The sequence below is a fragment of the Parus major genome, chromosome 5, assembly GCF_001522545.3.
Source record: "Parus major isolate Abel chromosome 5, Parus_major1.1, whole genome shotgun sequence".
NCBI lineage: Eukaryota > Metazoa > Chordata > Aves > Passeriformes > Paridae > Parus > Parus major.
The window spans coordinates 38852067-38858200 of record NC_031774.1 but is presented as its reverse complement, the minus strand read 5'-3'; the positions used below and the strand labels follow the sequence as shown (position 1 = coordinate 38858200).

The 6134-nt window shown below is 54.6% G+C and overlaps 1 protein-coding gene across 1 annotated transcript in view; it reads left to right on the top strand.

The window, feature by feature from the left end:
* Positions 1 to 866: 866 nt before the first annotated feature.
* The window catches only part of SYNDIG1L (synapse differentiation inducing 1 like), a 16862-nt gene continuing 11594 nt past the window's right edge, over positions 867 to 6134 (top strand). Inside the window, exon 1 of the mRNA XM_015632341.2 lies at positions 867 to 972. The gene's annotated coding sequence lies outside the window, so the exon portion shown is untranslated. The remainder of the gene's footprint in view (positions 973 to 6134) is intronic.

The following is a 6134-nucleotide window of genomic DNA, read 5'->3' as shown; positions in this document are numbered from 1 at the left end:
TCTGCCGCTCAAGCAGGTCGCTGTGGCTGGACCAGGCTCCAGCCGCGTGTGTATCTGCCAAGAGTCGTCTCGGTGCTGGCTGGTCCTGAGGTGGGGAAAACTGTTAGGGGGACATCCAGGAAGTTTAGGAATAGCAGGGCATCGGTGCAGGGCTCAGGGAGCTGCCGGGGCGTTGCGGGAGCATCACGAGCTCCCCGGGACATTTGGAGGGGTGCGGGGGAAATGGGCTCAGGAAGAACGGGCTGTTGGGGCTGTGGTGTTGACTCTTGCCGTGCCGGTGCAAGCCCGGGTTACCTCCGCTGATCGGAACTATGCCCAGATGTGTGTGGGGCAAATCAGCCTGCCACCTTACGGAGCAGGGCAGAAAAATGTCTGACTGAGCCAGCAAACGAGCTGGTTGTCCCTGGGGTGCAGCCCCCAGGCCGGGCTGCCGGTCCCCTCAGCACCGGCTCGGGCAGCGAGAAACCGCTTTTATCCTTTTCCTTTAAACTCTGCTCGCTGGCACCGGGTCTTTCCTTTGCTGGGGGAGTGGGAAGGGCTGTGCCCTGGGAAATGCAGCGATCCGAAGAGAAAGGAGAGAGTTTGTGCGGTGTTATCGGAAACAGCAGGAGAGGCAGTCACGTCGGGAGCAGCGGCGCGGCTCCCCTCAGCCAGCCCTCGAGCCGCTGATCGCAGCAGCGGGCGAGCGCGGCTCTGCGGCCGCGGAGGTGAAGCGCGGTCCGGCCGCGGCCGGGGCTCCCCGCCGGCCCCGCGCGGTGTCCCCGCTCTGCCGCACTCCGGCACCGGCCGGGGCTCCGCCGCTCCCGCCGCTCCCCACGGCCGGGCCCGCCGCAGGGCCGCCGGGCGCCCACCCGGCCACAGGCCGCGGCGGGGCCGCCGAGCCGCTGCCGGCCGCCGTCATGCCAGCCGCCGCCTCTCCGCTCCTGCCGCCGGTGCTCCAACTTGGCGGGTGAGCCCTTCCTCGACACGCAGGTAAGGACCCGCGTACGGCTCTCGGGTGGGGGCACCCCCGCTGGCACCCGGGCGGCCGGCGTTCGCGGGGGCTCCGGGAGCTCGTCCCCAGGCTGCTCCGGTGGGATGGCAGCACGTCCCCGGGGAAAGGCAGCCTCACGCCGAGCTCCAGTAGGCGCCGGGGGGGGTGGTCAGAAAATATGTTGGGGAATATAAAGATGAAAGGCTACGACCTGGAGAAACCGGGACAAATTACCTCGTCGGAGGCTCTGGGGTGGCCAAAATGCAAGGATTTCAACCAAAGTTTTGGAGGCCAGATATGTCGGAGCAATTGCAATTGCACCTTGGACCCAGCCTGCCTTCGGGACTCCCTCCCCGGCTGGCAGTTCAGCCGCCGGCTGAAGTTTGGGGGTGGTTTTCCTTCTTCTGAGAAGCCTCAGCAGCCGGCGGGAGCCACGGCACTGCCGGCCACTGCCGGGATGCGGCTGGGCAGGGGAGCAGTCGGGGGACCTCGGTAGATACAGCCATTGACGGTGCCGTGACTTGTGCCAATGACAACGACCCGAGCAGCACCATCTCCCTTTAGCCCTGAGGATGACCTCCCATTTTGTGTCTTTTTGTGCTGTGTGGGAAAAGCCACTCGTTCAGGAGTTTCAATGGGAAGCACTTTCCTTCCCTACCCAGTGCCTGTTTATAATTCCTTCTCTGAAGCTGCTGCGGGTTTTACAAAAGCCATGCTGCTCTCCCAAACCCATTTTACTGGGCTGCTTCCTTTGCTTCTGAAAAAAGATAAATTCCCCTTTCATTTAGCTTGGATCTGCCACCAGTAAAAACCCTTTTCCCAGGAGGAAGGTAGCACTATATAAACACCAGAGAAAACCGGAGAAGTGGGGTCTGAGCCTGCCTGCCACACGCAAGGAAAAAAATAGCTTTGGTCTCTGAGGGATAGTTGCTGGTTACTTTGTAGATTGTCAGGAGGAGAAATTACCCAACCCAAAATGCAGTGACTGCATTTCTCTGGCAAAAGTTTTTTGTGTCATAAAAACGGCTGGCAGAGCTAAAGCTTTGGGGAGCTGAATCCACTTCACTTTGTCTCCCTGAGCCACTGTCAGAGGCAGGTAATAAACACCATTATTAAAGAATGAGTAATTTGCTGCAGCTCTAGCACGGTGAGCTTGTACGGATCCCTGTTTTTGCATGGTATCCAACTCCTTCCTGCCCTCAGTCCTGCTTGCAGACATCACCATCACTTGCAGAGAAGTGACCAAATACTCAGAAAAAAACTGGCCATTAAAATCTCTCTCTGCCATCTACAAGCTCCCTGGAACAAGCCCCAAAAGGGCCAATCCTTATGGCAGAGCAGTCCTTGGGCCCCTGGCATGGGCATGGGCACTTCGGGCCATTTGGGTTTGTCTGCCCCCCTCACAGCCCCTCTGCTTGTGTTGGCATGTACTAACATCTTTCCAGGACCATCTCTGACTTCACCAGGTAGTCCAAAGCTCTGCCTCTTCTGCCCCCGCTTTTCCTGCCCAGTTTCTAAAGTTCCGAACCTGAGCCTGAGACTGGCAGATACCACTTGCAGGAGCTGTAAGTCCATTGCTGCTTTCAGGGTGGTAATTTCAAGCGAAGTCTTCAGACAGAATTTCTCTATTTGTAGATGTAGGAGATGGGCAAGTGATTGAGTTTTCTAAGTGAAGGGCCAAGGAACAGCATTAGAGAGGAATAAATCCATTACGGGTTTCCTCCAAATTGTCCTGTTGCTGTTTCACTGTCAAGTGAAAAAGGCAGCAAACCAAACACTTTGCTCAGCCTGGAAGGAAAGGCTACAATGATCCCCAGTGTTTCTTGGGTACACCACTTAAACCAGCTTCCTTTTGGAGTAAAACACTTCAGGCATATTTTGAAAACCAGAGTTGGTTTCAGGATTTGTCCCCAAGCTATATGTCTGGAAGCTCAACAGCTGGTGTGAAAAATTGGCCCAAGGCACACCAGAGATTCAATGCCATGTCTGACAGCCACACTGGTGCTGCTCCTGAGATGGGCAGAGATTTCTCTGCAAATCCCTCCTGCTCTCCATGACTTCCGTGGTGGCAGGGAAGGACAAGAGGGTGACACTGAGGCTTGTCCCCACCCAGCAGGAACATGGTGGGAGGGAAACACCAGCAGAGCGTCCTTGCTCAGCCCACAGTGGGCCAACAGTGCAGCTCACCCGGTGCACAGCTGCCTCTTTCAACACACTGACTCTGGATGGGTGCAAGAGGCAGGCTGAGTCCTGTCCCAGGGGGGTGGTGTCATGGACTGGGAAGAGAAATGGGCCAGGAAGAAATGGAAAGCATCCATAGAGCAAATACAGGAGTAGTCCAGAGGGCACTTCAGCAAGGCAACTCAATGAGGTCATGGAAAAGAAAATGTGATATTATTTTGTAACAGCTGTTTCCATACCATATGGAAGAAAATTTAGCACTATCCTCTCCATCATCCTGGAGTCTGATACTGTGGGATGGACAAGGGTTGTGGGATGGCTGGGGGCAGCTGCTGCCTTTCCTCTCATTATATTCCTGATGATAGAATAAACCAGTGTGAACTGCTCCTTCTCAAACTCAGAGGGAACGTCTCCACTTGAGTATTCTTTGGTAATATGGAATTTTGGAATATGGCAGAGACTCTCAACATCTGGTTTGGATTGCACTTTTTGACCCAAGTAATAATTTTAACACCTTGAAGTTTGTCTGCGTCTGCAGATGTTTGCCAGATGGGAACACAGCAATCCACTTATTTGCTGGACCAGAAAATCATCTTACTGCTGATAAATACACACTGATTTTGGAAACTTTGGGTTTGGAAAAGTAAGCTAGAAAAGTGTCATCTCCACAACTTAAGTTCATTTTTAAAGACAGAGCCGGTCATTGGCAGATGAATTAAACATCTGAACTACAGAGGAGCCTTGTGAATCCCCAGGAGAATCAGGACACAGGAAGCAAGGTGGGAATAGCCCTGAGCTGAAGGCAGGGGGACATGGATAAAACAAACAGGGCAGTGGGGAAAGGAGGGTGCTGCATTCGCTAGCCTTCAGGGTGCTAATGAATCATTTGAGTACGGATATGTTCTAAACAGAGATAAATGAGCAGTCCTTAACAGACTCTTTACATTGCCAACTTTAATTGATAAGTGGGTTTTTCAGGGAGATGTGAGGATGGAGTTAGGTGCTGTGGCTAAGCCTCTCTATCAACAAGCCACAGCTGTGAAGGGGAGGACATCTTTCTGTGCCCCCAACACAGTGGGCATCCTGTGCTACATCCCTGTTCCCATTTTGGTCTTGAATGGTACAAGTCTCTTACCTGGAAAAAAGCCAGGTCCCATCTGCCTGACCACTTCTGTGCTGGGTGTCAGGACATTGAAGGGAGATCATCCCTGGAACACAGACCTGCCCATGGTCCCAGGCTGGGCTGCAGGGCCAAGGGCAGCGCAGCTGGTCCTGGAGGTGAGCATGAGGCACATGTCTGCTCCAGAACAGGGTACTGATGCTCTCAGAGTGGTCTCTGGGGAGGATAGGGTGCAGGGACCCATGGTAACAGCAGCTGTGAATGGCCTGTGGGGCTTCATGAGCAGAAGAGCCTTGAAGTAGAGATGATGGTACTGGAGAAAAGGGTAAAAGTGCCTGCTTGGAGAAGAGCATGAAGCCATTTAGGAGAACCACTGTGTTCAGTTCAATACTGGGTATAAATAGTGACAGAGAAAACCTGATGTGAAATCGAGGACTGTAGTCATTAGCAGAGAAAAATCAGCCATGAGCAAAATCACAATCTGCCAGCAAGAGTTTCTGTGCCTCTTCCAGCAGCAGAGAATGTCTTGATAATAAACACATCTTGAGGGACCTCTGTGAGCAGTCCAGTGGGATACTTGTTGTCCCTTTGGGTACCAAGCAAGGAACCTGATCTAGGGTGAGGGATTGGGCTGCCTCTGTGCTGGAAGCATTGGAGCCCAGTGCTAGTGAGTTTGGTTTTCAGTGGCTCTGTACACATGGATGTTTCCAAGTAGGTTTTATAGATTGAGGGCAGGATGCCAATGCCCCTCTCTCCAGAGAGCAGTCTTAGGGTAATTCCTTAGGGCCTGAGCTGAGGAAGAGAAGGTTAAAGCCCAGACCCAGTCTGAGCTTATGTTTCTCCAGGATAGTGATTTAGATGCTGTAGCAGGCAGGAGAATTAGTCTCCCCTGACCCTGGTCTGGTATTTTTTGGCTCAGATGAAAAGTGAGAGCCCAACAAGCCTCCAAACTTGTCTTTACTGGCTGATTCCTCAAAGGGCTGGAGATGCTGACAATTCCATCAGTGACCACACCTGGGAGTCATTGCCCTGACCTCCACTGCCTCCCAGCAACCCTGCTGAGTCCCCATATAGGAAAGTGAAGAAGCCTCTGGTGAGAGCATTCCATCAGCTTTGTTTGGCATCATGTGCCTCTTTAAAGCCCCTCACAGGGGCTTATTGTTGAAGGTGCTGCAGGGCTGGTGGTTTGTTTGGGTACAATTCCATCAGGAGTGCTCTGAGGCTGAGGACTGTCCCAGTGTGGCTGTTGGAACCTTCAGAACTTGCCCATCCCTGATCCTGTCCTGGTCCACTTCCCTGGCCCAGTGCTGCCAGCCAGGTTACCCACTCTGCTCTGCCTCAGCTGGGCACCCCATGGCCACTCTCTGCCCTCCAGCTCCGGGCCAGCTGCTGGAGCAGCTCCCCTACGCTGCCCGTTCTCCTCCCTGATCCCACGTACACAGGACAGCCTGCAAAACTTCCGACAGGCGCCTCATTTACTTGTTTACGTCTCCTGCTTAAAAAAGGGGATGCCGAGAGAGTCCAAACCTGCTAATTATACACCTAGCCACCCACACCACCATGTGCTTTGTCGCCGTCACCTCCATGCTTCCTTCTTCCCGCACCGCCTGCTCGATGAGCCCTTCCCGTATCTCTCGTGCCTGAGGGGCACGGCGAGGTTCGTCCCGGCGAGCCCGGTGAGCTGAGAGCCCGGGCCCAGGCCGAGCTCACGCTGGAGAGCCAAGGCCAGCCATGGGGCCTTGGGGCGCTGTAGCCGTCCCCAGCCATTTGGACACACACGCACCGAGCCCGGGCTTTGCCCGCAGGCGCCGTCCGGGCCCCGCGATGCGGAGAGTGGGGAGCGGCCGGGCCCCGCGGCCG